Source organism: Phoenix dactylifera, chromosome 4, assembly GCF_051530095.1.
Source record: "Phoenix dactylifera cultivar Ajwa chromosome 4, Ajwa_hap1_PhDact_Kaust_v1.1, whole genome shotgun sequence".
Lineage (NCBI taxonomy): Eukaryota > Viridiplantae > Streptophyta > Magnoliopsida > Arecales > Arecaceae > Phoenix > Phoenix dactylifera.
Genome location: NC_143193.1, coordinates 12,228,957 through 12,247,829, shown reverse-complemented (window position 1 = coordinate 12,247,829; position 18,873 = coordinate 12,228,957). Strand labels below are relative to the sequence as shown.

The window sequence follows — 18,873 nt, the reverse complement described above, 5'->3', positions numbered from 1 at the left end:
TGTCTAACCTATTACTTTTTTTTTTTTTTATATATATTGAAGCTGAAGATACAAAACTAAGATACGTACCCATTTTCGTAGGGCATTACGATTGCACTTAGCATGTGCAGCGAGCCGTTAAACCCTTAGGTTACCCTAGTGGACGAGTGTTGTCTCGTGAGGGTTTTCAGAGATGCTACCCACAAACATCATGAATAAAATGATATATATAATGAAATTTAAGTCAATGAACACGTGTTATATATTTTTCTCAAGCATGGCAACTATCAAAGCAAGGGTAATACTAAAGTGTAGTATGCATAAACAGTTGACTTTCTTAGAGCACTAATACCTCCACCACAACATGGTACCGCTTGACTTTTAGGTGCACTACTCAAGTTCACAGGTGTTTATTACAGTTTATTAGAGCCTAATCCATCAAATTTTTGGAATATCTCATGTTGTCTAAAAATTGTCAAGAATGATTCGCATAAAAAGAAGAAGCTATCAATCCCAACTAAATATCCAAAGTGCACAGAGGTCCAACACAATGGAGTCAAACTAGTCATTACCACATGTCACTGGGTTCAGCCCGACCAACCCTATTCATGCTTTTTTTTTTTTTAACTCATATGGTGATTACAATAGTCCAACCCCCTTAGGCTCTAGCAAGGTCCATATAGCGAGTTTTCGGCCAATGACTCTTGATCCAGTTGGCTCAAGGCATTAGGTGAAACACCCCTCGGGCTTAATTACTCGAACCAGACTACGCCATGAGGTTAGACTTGTCATCTCCTTATTTATTTTTTTATATTATTTTTTTTTAGAATAGAGAAGGTAAACTGAACCATATAATGTGACTGTATCGTGACTATAGGTCAACCAAGGTTGGAACATAAGATACTTAGATGATCTAGCCGGTGTATTCAACCTCTATCTTTATGTGAAAACCAAATCATGAACCTTATAGTACGGACAAGGATACTCGTACTTCTTTTACAGATATAGCTTAATAAAAATGCATTAAACAAACGTAAACTCCTGAGGCCTTCCTATAATCATTAAGTACATGTGCGGGGATCTAATAATAGATCTCTGATTAATCATAGTATGCATGTGTTCCTTGCTTTAATAGTTGCACAAACTCAATGCATGTGCATTTGCAATAAATCAAATACAAAAACATGTTTTTTTTTTTTAATCAAAATATTTTCCTCCCCCCAACTTAAACATTGCATTGTCCTCAATGTAATAGATACAAGAAAACTATATACGAGAGACAGTAGAGAAAATAATATTGGAGAGAAGAGGAATACCTTGAGCTGCTGATATCCAGAAAATAAGACCTACAAAACTAGAAAAATAATTCTGACTAATATACACATACCTTTGTCTTCATGTTCAGTCATAAGAAGGCTCCCCCAAGGAAAAGGAATCCTCTTCATCTGAAAAATTCTCAAGAAAAGGTTTTAACCTGTGTCCATTTACCTTAAAAATTCTACCATCCCGTGGATTCTCAATCTCTACCGCCCCATGTGGAAAAACAGTTTTTATGATGTAGGGACCTGTCCATCTTGATCGTAACTTACCAGGAAACAGATGTAAGCGGGAATCATATAAAAGAACTTTTTGCAAAGGTTCAAAAGATTTTTTCAAAATTGATTTATCATGTAAGATCTTCATTCGTTCTTTGCAAATTTTAGCATTATCATAAGCATCTCTGCGAATCTCATTAAGCTCGTTCAATTGTAATTTTCTAGCTAGACCGGCATCTTGTAAATCAAAATTCAATTTTCTAATTGCCCAATACGATTTATGTTCTATTTCTACAGGCAGATGACACGCTTTTCCGTAGACTAGCCGGTAGGGAGACATGCCAAGATTGGTTTTATATGCAGTCCGATAGGCCCATAATGCATCTGATAGTTTTAAGGACCAATCTTTTCGTGATGGATTTACCGTTTTTTCTAAAATACGCTTGATTTCCCTATTGGCTAATTCTACTTGGCCACTAGTTTGCGGGTGATATGGGGTAGCAACTCTGTGGGTGACACCATACTTTCTTAATAATGTCTCAAAAGGCTTATTACAAAAATATTTTCCACCGTCACTAATTATAACCTTAGGCATCCCAAATCGTGAAAAAATATTTTCTTTTAAAAACTTCAGGACAGGTTTGTGATCATTGGTCCTACAAACGACAGCTTCTATCCATTTGGACACATACTCGACCCCAACTAAAATGTACTCATATCCAAAAGATGGTGGGAATGGGCCCATGAAATCGATGCCCCATATGTCAAAAATCTCAATAGTAGTAATGGGCTGAAGAGGCATCATTTGCCTACGAGTTAGACTCCCAACACGTTGACATGGGTCACATGTCCTACAGAACTCGTGGGCATCTTTAAATAGTGTAGGCCAATAAAAACCACATTGCAATACCTTAGCTGCCGTTTTCTTAGAAGCAAAGTGTCCACCACAAGCATCAGTGTGACAGAAAGAAAGTACGCTTTGTATATCATGATCTGGTATGCATCGTCTAAAAATTTGGTCATTGCAATATTTAAATAAATAGGGTTCGTCATAGTAATAATTCTTTACTTCGCGCAAGAAAATTTTTCTATCTGTCGACCCCCAATGTTCCGGCATCCGGCTTGTAACAAGAAAATTTACAATATCTGCATACCATGGTATACTAGAAAGTGCAAACAACTGCTCTTCAGGGAATGAGTCTTTGATGGGAAACTGTGGCATTGAATCATGAAAAACTAATCGTGATAAATGGTCAGCAACCACATTCTCTACTCCCTTTTTATCTTTAATGGTGATGTCAAATTCTTGGAGTAGAAGTATCCATCGTATTAAGCGTGGTTTGGCCTCTTTCTTATCCAGCAAATATTTTAACGCTGCATGGTCCGTGAAGATAACAATAGGAGCACCAAGGATATAAGAGCGAAATTTATCTAAGGCAAATACTACAGCAAGCAATTCCTTCTCGGTGGTGGTGTAATTCATTTGAGCATCGTTTAAGGTTTTGCTTGCATAGTAAATGACATATGGCTTATTATCCTTGCGTTGTCCTAGGACGGCTCCTATCGCATAGTCGCTAGCGTCGCACATAATCTCAAAAGGTAAGGACCAATCAGGTGGTCGTACGATGGGTGCAGTGCTAAGCATAGACTTTAACTTTTCGAATGCCTTCTGACAGGTTTCAGTCCAATTGAATGGTGTATCAAGGGACAGGAGGTTACATAATGGTCGAGCTATGACACTAAAGTCCTTGATGAACCTCCTATAAAATCCGGTGTGACCCAAAAATGATCGAACATCTCTAACCGTCTTGGGTGCAGGTAGCTTAGCAATTAAATCGATCTTAGCTCTATCTACTTCCATGCCCTTCGATGAAACAATATGTCCTAGGACAATTCCCTTTGGTACCATGAAGTGGCATTTCTCCCAATTCAATATCAAATTCTTTTCTATACATCGAGCTAAGACTGCTTGTAAATGTGACAAGCAATCATCAAATGAGTAACCAAAAATGGAGAAGTCATCCATGAACACTTCCAAAAACTTCTCGTTCATGTCTTCAAAGATGCTGAGCATGCATCTTTGGAATGTTGCAGGTGCATTACACAACCCGAATGGCATTCGTCGGAAAGCAAATGTGCCAAAAGAACAAGTGAAGGTAGTCTTCTCTTGATCTTCTGGTGAAATTTCAATTTGATAATATCCCGAATAGCCATCGAGAAAACAATAGAAATCATGCCCTGCAACTCTCTCCAACACTTGGTCTAGGAAGGGTAGAGGAAAGTGATCCTTTCGTGTGGCCAAATTCAGCTTTCGGTAGTCGACACACATGCGCCAACTCGTCGGGACACGAGTTGGAACTAGTTCACCTTGTTCATTTTCTACTACCGTCAAACCCGACTTCTTAGGAACGACTTGAGTAGGGCTTACCCACTTGCTGTCGGAAATTGGGTAAATAATACCCACGTCAAGCAACTTGAGGACTTCTGCCTTAACCACGTCTCTCATCGTAGGGTTCAGCCTTCGTTGCATTTGCCTTGTGGTTTTGGCATTGTCCTCCAAATATATCCGATGCGTACAGATTAAGGGGCTAATCCCCTTCAAGTCTGCAATAGACCACCCTAAGGCTCCTTTATGATTCTTTAGAACACCAACTAATTTTTTTTCCTGAGTATGATCAAGTCCAGATGAGATGATTACAGGAAAAGTGTCATCGGGTCCAAGAAAAGCATACTTAAGTTCCTTTGGTAAGGGTTTCAATTCGGGCTTGGGTGCTTGCTCATGGGATGGTACTATTTTCGCCTCTTGAGGTGACAACCTCTCAAATTCTCCTACTTTTGGTCTCCACCCAGTGACCATCTTGATATCCAGATTATCCACAATAGGTGTGACTGACAAATCATCATCATCGGTTCCATTAGGACACCAATCAATTAAGCTATCATTGGATGGGTCGTTAATTGCTTTAGCTAACAAATATTCTTCTACGATGGTTTCAACCCAATCAACCTCCTTACTCTCTTCGGGATCATTGGGTTGTTTGCACACATTAAAAATGTTCAATTCTAAGGTCATGTTACCAAAAGAAAGCTTCATGACGCCATTCCTACAATTAATCAATGCATTAGAAGTTGCAAGGAATGGATGTCCTAAAATGACCGGAATCTGAGACTGTGAGTTCGAAGCCGGATGTGTGTCCAATACAATAAAATCGACAGGAAAGTAGAACTTGTCTACTTGGACTAATACATCCTCGATAATTCTCCTTGGAATTTTAACTGACCTGTCAGCTAATTGCAAAGTGACGGAGGTTGGCTTCAACTCACCTAAACCAAGTTGCTCATATACAGAATATGGCAACAAATTCACACTCGCCCCTAAATCTAACAATGCTCGCTCTATCCTAAAGTCGCCTATGATGCATGAGATGGTTGGACAACCTGGATCTTTATATTTAGGGAGAATGTTGTGCTGCAAAATAGCACTCACATTTTTAGTTAAAAATGCCTTCTTCTTAACATTTAATCGGCGCTTAACAGTACACAAGTCCTTCAAAAATTTGGCATATGAGGGTACTTGTTTGATTGCATCAAGAAGAGGTATGTTGATCTTTACTTGTTTAAAAAGCTCAAGAATTTCAGAATTAGGTTCGAGCTTTTGCAACGGCTTTAACCGTTGTGGAAAAGGTGGAGGAAAAGGACATTCAACTTTCTTAGTAGAAGTTGGGACCTCAACTTCTTCTTTGTCCCTTTCATCGACTTTGGGAGCATCAGAATTAGAAGTGACTTGCGGTCTCAATTGGACGGTTTGATCAATGACTTTTCCATTACGCAAAGTCATGATGCTCTTTGCATGTTCTGTATGCGAACTAGAAGGAGCCGTATTATTACTACCATGCACTTGTGGGTTAGGTTGGGGTTGAGCTGGAAGCTTACCCTTCTCTTGGGTACTTAGGACGGTAGTCAACATTGACAATTGGTTCCTTATGTCTGTTGCCCAGATAGACAACCCAAGAGGGGGGGTGAATTGGGTTTTAAAATAATTTTAACTATTAAAGCGTTTGTGGGTGACTAATTAATGCTTTTTACAAGATGATTAATTAGTTGCTGTGATGTGTATGAAATGAGGGTAATGGTAAGAGACAAGCAATCACAAACACAAAGCTTTTATAGTGGTTCGGAGCTAACCCTTGCTCCTACGTCCACTCCCCAAGTCTCTCTTGGGAATTCACTATAACCCCTTGGATTACAGCCGGTTGTTTTCCAAGCTCACAACCAAACTTGTTGTTTTACGAGCTCACAACGAACTCGGTCGGTTTTCCCAGGCTCACCGACTAGAACCAACCCCGATTGTTTTTCCGGGATCACAATCGAACCCTTACACGTTGGTTTTACACTCGGCTCACCAACCAACCTCAATACTCTTGATTCAATGCCCCGATTGAACAAAGCAAAGACAAAGGTGTAGATAAAAGAGACAAACAGAAAAATACAGCTTCTCAAAAGCAGATAAATGGAAATATGAACAATAACGAAGTTAAGAGCCCTCAAACGCTTTTAAGTTGGAGAAGAGGAAGGGCTTCTTAAACTTCTGGTCTCCTCTTGAGTGAGTAGTCGACTTGAATGCAGGAGGAGAAGGCTTTTAATTGCTGGGAAGATGTAGGTGGATGCAGTAAATGCAGATCTTCCTCTTTTTCGTTGAAGAACACGTTGCAGAGCTTGAATGCTTGATTAGTTGGAGTGGAATGGTTCTTCTCTGCCTTGCTACAGTCTTCTGTGGCTATTTAAACCAACCCCCACAGAATAGAGCCGTTAGAGAGCTTTTTCTGCCCGTTCTGCACACTCTGCGCAGCCTGACAATGTGTCCGTTGGTGGGTTAGAGTCGACTCGCGCGATTAGAAGTCGACTCGGCTGTAGCGGGAGTCGACTCAAGCTTTTCCGGAGTCGACTCGGCAACTGTTCCAAATTTGAATTAAAGTTGCCTTCACGACTGGGAGTCGACTCGTCTTGACCTGGAGTCGACTCGCCAACTTCTGGAGCTGACTTGGCAATTTCGGAGTCGGCTCATCCACTGAAGTCCGTGGATCCAATTTTGAATTTGATCCACTCGAGTTGACTCGACTGTCCTGGGAGTCGACTCGAATCTCAGAGCCCGAACTCCCGATTCTCTGTCTTTTGGCTCGTCCAGTCTTGGAGTCGACTCGAACTTCCTCGGAGTTGACTCGACTCTCAGTTTCCGAAACTTGGTCTTCTGCCTTTTTGATGTGAAGCTGTCTTGGAGTCGACTCGAGCTGTCTGGGAGTCGACTCGAATCTCAGAGGCAGTAACTTGGTCTTCTGTCTGTTGATGGTCGCGGAGTCTTGGAGTCGACTCGCATATTGCGGGAGTCGACTCGAATCTCAGAGTCCGAAAATTGCTCTCTGACTTTTTCTTGTGTTCCTCTGAGAGTCGACTCTCACCTTCTTTGGAGTCGACTTGCCATCCATCGGAGTCGACTCGCGTTTCACTGGAGTCGACTCGAATCTCAGATCCGAAAACTGCTCTCTGACTTTTTCTTTGTGTTCCTCTTGGAGTCGACTCTTACTATCCTGGAGTCGACTCGGTGAACATCGGAGTCGACTCGCGCACTTTGGGAGTCGACTCGTTGACAGGTTCTGAGTTGAAGCTTTCTGTTCTTCTGTCTGTTCTCAGTCGGAGTCGACTCGTACAGATCTGGAGTCGACTCGAGCCCGTGCCAGTGAACTTGATACGCTTGGAGTCGACTCGTGATACTCTGGAGTCGACTCGAGTCTCAGACTTTGGTTCAAGCTGACTTCTTAACTTATCCAAAAATTATGAACCAAGTCTTGAGACACTTAGACAAGATTTTCACTGAAACACTTAATTGAATTCATTAGTAAACAAGAAATATACTCAATTGCTTTGATCTCATCAAAATCAAATAGGGTTTTAATCAATCACTCCACAATCTCCCCCTTTTTGATGATGACAAAACACTGAGTATATGTAAAGTGAATTGCACAATAAACAATGAAATAAAATCCATAAATGAATTCAAATGTCTGGTAATTCAATTTATCCAAGCTTAAAAGGAGTGAAACAATAAATTTCGGAGTTAAAGCTTCCCCTTTCATTTGGAATTATATAAGCCTTCATATCATGCAATCAATTGTTTGGCTTATATATATTTAATGATTTAGCTTTCTTAAAAATTCAGATTCTCCCCCTCAACATATGCATTCTACTTTGTTTTGATTCTTTGAATTTCCTTTTAATGCTTTGAAGTTTTTGAACTGAAATTTTGGTTTTTAGAGGGAAAATCTGTCAATTTATTCTTGAGTAGGATTCAGCTAATCTCCGAATATCCCTTGAATAGATTCTGGAGATTACTCCATTAGGAGCCCCAAAAGAGAGATAATGAGCCTCGAGGTACCGAATCCACTTAGAACAAATTTGTGTGTTTTAAGAGTTTATCTTTTTATTGATTTCCATTGATTCCTTTTACATATTTTATACATATTTTTCTTCCTTTTACATATTTCTCCCCCTTTTTGTCATCATATCAAAAAGGAGGTAAACAGAACACACAATCAAACATAGATCAAAAGGCACATTATTGAAGAAAAATGCGGCTACTCATTGTATTAATTTGTATGTAAGTACATTTCAGAATACAATAAGTAACGTAAAGCAATACATGTCAAAGCAAAATACAAAAAGTAGCTACGGTCTCCTCGAGGATGTAGGTCCTCCTCTCGAGGATGTGACTCCTCCTCTCGAGGATGTGGCTCCTCCTCTCGAGGATGTATCTCCTCGAGGCATGCGCTCCACGAGTGATTGGACCGCATTGGTCACGTTCTCTAGCTGGCGAATGATGGCCTGGATGGCCCTGCTCTGTGTCGTATCCAGCTCGAGTACTGACTTCTGCAGTCCGTCCAGCTTGTCGATGAGCACATTCGACAAGCACTCGGCCCCTGCGGTGGTGGTGGACATGTCACGGCCGATGTCATCCCGCATCTGTCGAGTGGTGCTCGTGACCTCACTCATGCTGTGGAACTGGGCCTGTATCAAGGTCCTCATGTTGTATATCTCTTGCCGCACCTCAGCCGTCATGTCTGTCACGGCTGTCAGGGAAGGGACCAATGCGGAAGATGTGGGCGCAGGAGAGGGAGTAGGCACCGCACCCCGGAGCTCCTGGAGCAGATCTCGGACTATCTCCTGCCGCAGCTCCCGGAGCTGCTCAGACGAGATCCGGACCTCCATAGGCTGAGTGGGTGGAGCTGAGGAGGAGGGTCCGGCGGAGGTGGTAGGAGCAGAAGTGGATGGAAAGTCTGGTACGTCGGGAAAGTCAGAATCGGGCTCAGGACTGGGGGAAGGTCTGGTGGTCTGTGTGGTGATGGATGACTTCCTAACCCAGATCCCCTCTCTCTTCCGAAACCCCATCCTGTGTAGGGTCCCCGCTCGCATGCGATCTGTCCATCGCAATGCCTTAGAGGGTTCCCCCTCAGGAATGGAAATCTCGTACTCCCTAAACAGAAGAGTGAATATCATGCCGTATGGGAGGGTGAGCCTAGGTCTATCTAGGGGCTCACACATATACCTATAGATGAGTTTGGGGAAGTTGATTGGAGTGTCCTGAAGAATATAAAACATCAGAGCTAGGTCTCTCTCATTTACAAAATCAAATCTCCCTGTCTTAGGGAAGATGGACCTAGACAATATACTCAAGAGGATCCGCACCTCAATCGGTAGTGAGCTAGCGGATACCTCGTCTAGAGGTGACTGGGGTGGATGCCCTAGAACGGCCGTAAGGGCCTCAACCCTGTCCTCAGGGTGTGTGGGAGCCACCCCTACTAATGGAAGGTGGAGGATGTGGGCAATAAGATCCTCCGTAACAAACAGAGGGACACCGGCTACTGTGCCCTCGATACCCCCATCTCCCCGATGGACGGTACCATAGAACTCTCTAACAAGGCCAGGGTAAGTGGGGAGATCTAAAGTGAGGAAGTACTCTAATCCCTGTGCCCTAAGCCTATCACCTATGGTGAACCCTTCCCGGGAGAGATAGTCGAAATCGACATATCTCCCGGTGGTGACGGCCTTCCCGGCCAATGGCCTCGCGGGAACCGCCCTAGGCGGGGAACGAGCCGGAGGTGGTTGCCTCGCGGGATCGTGCCGCGCCTTGGAGCGCCGCTCGGGACCGGTCTCGCGTCGGGACCTCTTCCGGACAACGGTCTTACGCGGCATTATGACCTAGACGGAATGAAAAACCTAAAGGACGGAGAAAGGTCGACGGAGGAGGCTTGGGACCGACCGGGGGCGACCTAGGAAGGGATGAAAAACCTAAGAACCGGTGAAAGATTGACGGAAAAGGGGTTGGAGATGATCGGGGACGACCTAGGAGTCGGCTCTAGGGCTTTTGAACAGTGGCGGCTTGAGAGAAAAGTGTTTTCGAAACGACAAATCTAGGGTTAAAAAGTCGGATCCCGACTGCGAGTCGACTCCACTGAGTCGCGAGTCGACTCGACCTCGAGTCGACTCCAGAATATGCGCGAGTCGACTCTCCTTATGCGCCTGAAGACTTCGAGTCGACTCCCGACTATATGCGAGTCGACTCCCCCTCTGCTGCCATCTTTGCGAGTCGACTCCCGCAAATGCGCGAGTCGACTCCCCCTTAGGAGCCTACTCTGAAACTTACTTGAGTCGTCTCTAACCTTGGCACGCACCTAAAAATCATGCTATAATCATGCCAAATGAGGGAAAAACACTAAAGTATGATCTGATTTGATGATTATTGAAAAGAAACTCTATTTTAACCACAATCTAGTCATCAAAATCAATGAATCTAGTGGAAACCACCACTAGGATGGATCAATCACTCCTAATCCCCTCCTAAGCACACTAAACCTCTCTTCACTTAGGGGTTTTGTAAAAATGTCTGCTAATTGATTATCAGTACAAACAAATTGGAGTGTCACATCACCATTCAATACATGATCTCTTATGAAGTGATGTCTTATCTCAATGTGTTTAGTTCTTGAATGTTGAATTGGATTTTTAGTTAGATTAATGGCACTTGTATTATCACAATTAATGGGAAGTTTATCTTGTTTAATGCCATAATCTTCTAATTGTTGTTTAATCCACAAGATTTGAGCACAACAACTCCCGGCTGCAACATATTCAGCTTCAGCAGTAGATAATGCAACCGAGTTTTGTTTCTTGCTAAACCATGAGATAAGGTTTTCTCCTAGAAATTGACACGACCCGCTGGTACTTTTTCTATCAAGCTTACATCCAGCGAAGTCTGAATCTGTGTATCCTATTAAGTTTAGGCTAGATTCTTTAGAGTACCATAGCCCTATATTCTTAGTTCCTATTAAATATTTAAAAATTCTCTTAACTGCAACTAGATGTGATTCTTTAGGATTAGCCTGATATCTAGCACACATGCAAACACTAAACATAATATCAGGTCTACTTGCAGTAAGATACAATAAGGATCCTATCATACCTCGATACAGTTTCTGATCTACAGATTTACCTGATTCATCTTGGTCTAATTTGCATGATGAACTCATGGGGGTGCTGATTGATTTGTTTCCCTCCATATCAAACTTCTTGAGCATCTCCTTGATATATTTGGCTTGATTGATGAAGATGCCTCCTTCAGATTGTTTGATTTGGAGTCCAAGGAAGTAAGTCAGCTCTCCCATCATGCTCATCTCAAATTCACTCTGCATCAAGTTAGCAAATTCTTCGCAGAGACGATTGTTAGTAGCACCGAAAATAATATCATCAACATAAATCTGTACTAACAGCATATCTTGATTTTTCTTTTTTAGAAAAAGAGTTGTATCTACATTATCCCTAGAGAACTCATGTTCTAATAGGAATTTGCTAAGTCTCTCATACCATGCTCTAGGTGCTTGTTTCAAACCATAAAGTGCTTTGTTCAATTTATAAACATGATTAGGGTATTGATGATTTTCAAAACCAGGAGGTTGTTCTACATATACCTCCTCATTAATATACCCATTTAAAAATGCTTTTTACATCCATTTGAAATAGTTTGAAGTTCTTAGAGCATGCATATGCTAATAATAATCTAATAGCTTCAAGTCTAGCTACAGGAGCAAAGGTTTCATCAAAATCTATACCTTCTTCTTGATTATACCCCTTTGCTACTAGTCTAGCCTTATTCCTTATTACGATTCCATTTTCATCTAGTTTATTTTTATAAATCCATTTTGTACCTATAATTGGATATTCAGAAGGTCACTCAACTAGATTCCATACTTTGTTTCTAGTAAATTGGTTTAATTCTTCTTGCATTGCATTTATCCAATTTACATCATTTTCGGCTTCTTCTATATGTTTGGGCTCAAAGTGTGAGACAAACGCTAGATGGTTATTTAAATTCCTAAGGGATGCTCTAGTCCTAACCGGTTGAGATAGGTCATCTAGAATTAGTTCTTTAGGATGCCCGTGAGCATACCTCCAAGCTTTAGTTAGCCCATGATCCACAATAGCCTCTTGGCTTTATGATGCTCCTTCAATCAATTTTTGATTATCATCTTGTAATGTCATTTCATCTATCTTTTCTTCAAGAATTTCAGGATCATCATCAAGGTTAACTTTCTTACTAGAGGAGATGTCACTAGAATCATCAAATACCACATGTATAGATTCTTCTATAACTAGGGTTCTTTTATTAAAGACTCTATAGGCTTTACTAGTCGTAGAGTAACCTAAGAATATGCCCTCATCAGATTTAGAGTCAAATTTACCTAGATTATCTTTTCCATTATTATGAACAAAACACCTACATCCAAAAACATGAAAGTAGTTTACCTTTGGTTTTCTGTTTTTCCAAAGTTCATAAGGTGTTTTCTTTATAATGGGTCTTAATAAAACTCTATTTAATATATGACAAGAAGTATTAATGGCTTCTCCCCAAAAGTACTTAGGGAGGTTACTTTCACATAACATAGTTCTAGCCATTTTTTCTAGAGTTCTATTTTTCCTCTCCACAACTCCATTTTGTTGTGGTGTCCTAGGTGCAGAAAAATTATGAGTTATTCCCTTTTTACTACAAAACTCATTGAATAACTGATTTTCAAATTCGGTACCATGGTCACTTCTAATGGCTATTACTGAAGTATCTCTAGCATTGGTTACTTTCTTATGAAACTTTTTAAATACTGAAAAAGCTTGATCTTTATGTGCTAAGAACATAACCCAAGTGTACCTAGAATAATCATCTACAATAACTAGACCATATTTATTTCCACCTAGGCTTGTTGTTCTAGTTGGTCCGAATAGGTCCATGTGTAATAATTCTAGAGGTCTAGAGGTAGAGACACATTTTATGGATTTAAATGAGTTCCTAGATTGTTTGCCAAATTGACATGCTTCACATATTTTGTTCTTTTCAAATTTTAATTTTGGCAAACCTATCATGGAATCTCTTTTAACTAGTTTAGTTATTGTGTCCATGCTTGCATGACCTAACTTACGGTGCCATAACCAACTAGCATCATTATCTTTAGTTTCATTAACAACTAAACATTGGTTATGTTTTGCAAGATCTTCTAGGTCAACAACATATACATTTCCACGTCTAATCCCTTTAAAAACTAAACTACTGTCATTAGGGTTTGTTATAATGCATAGTGATGGTTTAAACATAACATCATATCCTTTATCACATAATTGACTAATGCTTAACAAGTTATGCTTAAGACCATCAACATATCTAACATTATCTATAAAAGTTGAAGGGGTGATTTGAACTTTACCAATACCAATGATGTGACCTTGGTTGTTGTCTCCAAAAGTCACAGCACCTCCCTTCTTAGCTTCAAGGGTGAAAAATTGATCCTTATCACCCGTCATGTGCCTTGAGCAGCCACTATCCAAATACCAGCAGTTTTTGTTGACCTTGGCTGCAAGACACTCCTACACAAGCAAATAATGTCAACTTAGGTACCCAAGTTTTCTTGGGTCCTTCATGGTTAGTCAAGTTGGTTCCTTTTGGAACCCATACCCTTTTAATTTTCCTTCTTGATTTACCTTTTCTAAAATTACACACATTTGCTTTATGACCTATAGTTCCACAACAAAAGCAGGTTATTTTCTTAGTTTTAGTTTCCCCAGCTTTAACAAAGAAGTTACTAAGAAGTTTTTGTTTATTTCTTGGTTTATATCCTAAATCCGCTTTATTAAATACTGCTCGTTGACTATTGAGTATCATATTTAACTTTTCAGAACTATATGTAAATTTTTCAACTAAGGGTTTGTATTTGTTAAGTTCTTTAGTTAGTGTTTGATTTTCTGTTTTTAGATCATTTAGTTTGTTTGTTAGATCCTTGTTTAAGATTTGTTTATGGTTTTTAAATTCTAAAAATTCCTTAGTTAGTTTTTCATTATCTTTAGTTAAGGTATTAGTCTTTTGAGTTAAAAGTTGGTTGCTTGTCTTAAGTTCTATATTTTCTTTGGTGATTAAATTCTTATCCTTAACTAATTTATCGTATTTATGTAGGTATGATTGATTAGTTATTTTTAGTTCTTTATTCTTAAGATTTATTGCCTTATATTCTATCATTAATTCATTAAAAGCATCATAAAGTTCATTAAATGTAAAATCAAGCTGTGTTTCGGAAGTTACCTCATTTTCATTGGCCATGAAGCAGAAATTGGCCTTCTCTTCTTGTTCTTCATCCGATGATGAAGATGATGTGTCGGAGTCCGATAGGGTGGTGACAAGGACTTTCTTCTTCTTGTACTTGCTGCCCTTCTTTAGTAAGGGACACTCAGCTCTGATGTGTCCCGGCTTTTTGCACTCATAGCACCCAATCCCCTCATTTTTCCTTTCCTTACCTTTGTCCTTGCGGTAGGAATTTGAGGGGCCTCTCCTTTGATGATAGGACTTCTTGTGGTTGATGAATTTTCTGAATTTGCGCACAAGAAGTGCCTCACCATCATCATCCTCATGTTCTTCTTCTTCACTGCTGCTACTGCAAGATAAGTCCTTGTTAGATGAAGTAGATTTTAGAGCTATTACCTTTTTCTTATGGGAGAACTCTTCCTCGTTGTGTTGTTTCATGGTTAGCTCGTGCGTCATTAGGGATCCAAGAAGCTCCTCAAGTGGTAATTTGTTCAGGTCCTTGGCTTCTTGGATTGCGGTCACTTTAGCTTCCCATGACCTTGGTAGACACCGAAGGATTTTCCTGACAAGCTCACTGTAGTATAGTTCTTGCCAAGGCTTTTTAGGCCATTGACAATGTCAGTAAACCTAGTGAACATGCTAGTGATTGTCTCATTAGAATCCATTTTAAATAGTTCATACTTATGAACCAATATATTAATTTTGGATTCTTTAACTTGATTTGTGCCCTCATGGGTCACTTCAAGTCTATCCCAGATCTCTTTTGCAGAGTTGCAAGTAGAGACCCTATTGAATTCATTTCTGTCTAAGGCACAGTAAAACACATTCATAGCTTTAGAATTTAGTTGTGCCTTTCTCATGTCATGTTCATCCCAATCCTTTTCTAATTTGGGTACCGTGATACCCTCTACATATGTGGATGGGATGTATGGGCCATTTACTACAATGGTCCACATCTCATAGTCTTGGGCTTGGATGAATATTCTCATCCTAGCCTTCCAGTATGAGTAGTCGGATCCATTAAAGAAAGGGGGTCTTTGGGTGGACTGACCCTCAATGTGGGAAGATCCAAATGGGGTTGTCATTTTGATCTTTTAACTCTTGGGTGGAAGAGTTTAGGCTCTGATACCACTTGTTGCCCAGATAGACAACCCAAGAGGGGGGGTGAATTGGGTTTTAAAATAATTTTAACTATTAAAGCGTTTGTGGGTGACTAATTAATGCTTTTTACAAGATGATTAATTAGTTGCTGTGATGTGTATGAAATGAGGGTAATAGTAAGAGACAAGCAATCACAAACACAAAGCTTTTATAGTGGTTTGGAGCTAACCCTTGCTCCTACGTCCACTCCCCAAGTCTCTCTTGGGAATTCACTATAACCCCTTGGATTACAGCCGGTTGTTTTCCAAGCTCACAACCAAACTTGTTGTTTTACGAGCTCACAACGAACTCGGTCAGTTTTCCCAGGCTCACCGACTAGAACCAACCCCGATTGTTTTTTCGGGATCACAATCGAACCCTTACACGTTGGTTTTACACTCGGCTCACCAACCAACCTCAATACTCTTGATTCAATGCCCCGATTGAATCAAGCAAAGACAAAGGTGTAGATAAAAGAGACAAACAGAAAAATACAGCTTCTCAAAAGCAGATAAATGGCAATATGAACAATAACGAAGTTAAGAGCCCTCAAACGCTTTTAAGTTGGAGAAGAGGAAGGGCTTCTTAAACTTCTGGTCTCCTCTTGAGTGAGTAGTCGACTTGAATGCAGGAGGAGAAGGCTTTTAATTGCTGGGAAGATGTAGGTGGATGCAGTAAATGCAGATCTTCCTCTTTTTCGTTGAAGAACACGTTGTAGAGCTTGAATGCTTGATTAGTTGGAGTGGAATGGTTCTTCTCTGCCTTGCTACAGTCTTCTGTGGCTATTTAAACCAACCCCCACGGAAACTAGCCGTTAGAGAGCTTTTTCTGTCCATTCTGCACACTCTGCGCAGCCTGACAATGTGTCCGTTGGTGGGTTAGAGTCGACTCGCGCGATCAGGAGTCGACTCGGCTGTAGCGGGAGTCGACTCAAGCTTTTCCGGAGTCGACTCGGCAACTGTTCCAAATTTGAATTAAAGTTGCCTTCACGACTGGGAGTCGACTCGTCTTGACCTGGAGTCGACTCGCCAACTTCTGGAGCTGACTTGGCAATTTCGGAGTCGGCTCATCCACTGAAGTCCGTGGATCCAATTTTGAATTTGATCCACTCGAGTCGACTCGACTGTCCTGGGAGTCGACTTGAATCTCAGAGCCCGAACTCCCGATTCTCTGTCTTTTGGCTCGTCCAGTCTTGGAGTCGACTCGAACTTCCTCGGAGTCGACTCGGCTCTCAGTTTCCGAAACTTGGTCTTCTGCCTTTTTGATGTGAAGCTGTCTTGGAGTCGACTCGAGCTGTCTGGGAGTCGACTCGAATCTCAGAGGCAGTAACTTGGTCTTCTGTCTGTTGATGGTCGCGGAGTCTTGGAGTCGACTCGCATATTGCGGGAGTCGACTCGAATCTCAGAGTCCGAAAATTGCTCTCTGACTTTTTCTTGTGTTCCTCTGAGAGTCGACTCTCACCTTCTTTGGAGTCGACTTGCCATCCATCGGAGTCGACTCGTGTTTCACTGGAGTCGACTCGAATCTCAGACCCGAAAACTGCTCTCTGACTTTTTCTTTGTGTTCCTCTTGGAGTCGACTCTTACTATCCTGGAGTCGACTCGGTGAACATCGGAGTCGACTCGCGCACTTTGGGAGTCGACTCGTTGACAGGTTCTGAGTTGAAGCTTTCTGTTCTTCTGTCTGTTCTCAGTCGGAGTCGACTCGTACAGATCTGGAGTCGACTCGAGCCCGTGCCAGTGAACTTGATACGCTTGGAGTCGACTCGTGATACTCTGGAGTCGACTCGAGTCTCAGACTTTGGTTCAAGCTGACTTCTTAACTTATCCAAAAATTATGAACCAAGTCTTGAGACACTTAGACAAGATTTTCACTAAAACACTTAATTGAATTCATTAGTAAACAAGAAATATGCTCAATTGCTTTGATCTCATCAAAATCAAATAGGGTTTTAATCAATCACTCCACAATGTCTTCAAAATTTCGAGTATTTTGAGCATTGATATTAGCTTGACCTTGTAGAAAAGTTTGTATGGATTGCAAGGTATCCTCGATATTTGGCTTTTGAGAGAGTGGTGATGCAAAAGTAGGATGTGCAGGTGGAGGAGCTGAATGGTGTGACTGTTGAGGATGATCATTTCTCCACCTAAAATTTGGATGATTCTTCCAACCAGGGTTATAGGTATTCGAGTATGGATCGTTATAAGGCTTTTGGTAGGAGTTCATAGCATTTGCTTGATCGTGCAAGACTTCTTTGAATGCTGGTATAGTGGGACAATCTGTAGTAGTATGACCCGACATATCGCAGATACCACAACACTCATTTCTAAGTTCTATAGTCTTAACAGGCTCAATCTTCCTAAGCTCAATTTCTTCTACCTTTCTAGTGAGGGCTGCCATTTTAGCATGAAGATCATCCTCAGTTCTGAGGTTGTAAAGGCCTCCCTGTACAGAGCTAGTGGGCTTAGGCAAAGACTTGTTATTTCTATCCCCATTATCCCAAAGTTGGGCAGTCTCAGCAAGGGAATCCAAATACTCCCATGCCTCATCAGGTTGTTTTTCTAAGAATCTACCATTGCACATGGTCTCTACAAACTGTTTCAACTGTGGAGATAAACCTTCATAAAAGAAGCTAATGGTTCTCCAAGTTTCGAATCCGTGATGAGGGCATGAGAGAAGAAGGTCTTTAAATCTTTCCCAACATTCATAAAATGTTTCATTATCTTTTTGTTGGAAATTGCTGATATGTCTTTTCAAAAAGTTGGTCCTTTGTGTGGGGAAGAACTTCTTTAAAAATTCTCTCTGCATATCTTGCCAATTTCTTATTGATCTAGGTCGCAAAGAGTTTAGCCATGTTTTGGCCTTATCCTTTAGAGAGAAAGGAAACAATGTCAACTTGAGGACATCCTCGGTGACATTTGGCACTCTAAATGTAATGCTCAATTCTTCAAAATCCTTTAAATGAAGATACGGACTTTCGGACTCTAACCCATGAAACTTGGGCAGCAATTGGATTACCCCTGGTTTGATGTCAAAATGTCCTACATTATCAGAAAAAATTATGCATGAAGGCTGACTAGTCCTAGCCGGTTGTAGGTATTGTCTTAGAGTCATAACATGGGGTTCTCGTTCTCGATTGTGGTGACTCCCCGCATCTTCATTTAGATCAGCCATCTCACAAGGTGTGAGATATTGCGAAGGAATTTCAGGGATGTGTCCTAAGGGATGATCTAAAGTTGTACGACTTAATCGATCGGTATCGTCCCTATTCCACTTTAGCATGCAAAATATTTCCCTTTTTTTTATTTTTTTTTAAAATAAAAAAAAATAAATATAAGTACCAACTAAAGATACCCTAAAACGACATCCTAAAACAAAAATCCTATTCACAATCAAACATGCAACAAAACATTACACCTCAATTTCTAATGTTTTTCTTAAATTTCTAGACAGCTCCTAACTGGTTTGAAGAGAGCAGCTAAGCCTCCAATCCGGTCTAATGAACCGAGTTGACCAGGTAAGCTCCCAGGTAAGTGGAGGGGTCACGATGCG

At 40.9% G+C, this 18,873-nt stretch overlaps 1 non-coding gene across 1 annotated transcript; it reads left to right on the top strand.

The window, feature by feature from the left end:
* Positions 1–17,974: 17,974 nt before the first annotated feature.
* LOC120107049 (small nucleolar RNA R71) lies at positions 17,975–18,083 on the top strand. Its single transcript, XR_005509018.3, has one exon. It is a non-coding gene; the product is annotated as a small nucleolar RNA R71 (small nucleolar RNA).
* The last annotated feature ends 790 nt before the right edge of the window (positions 18,084–18,873 follow it).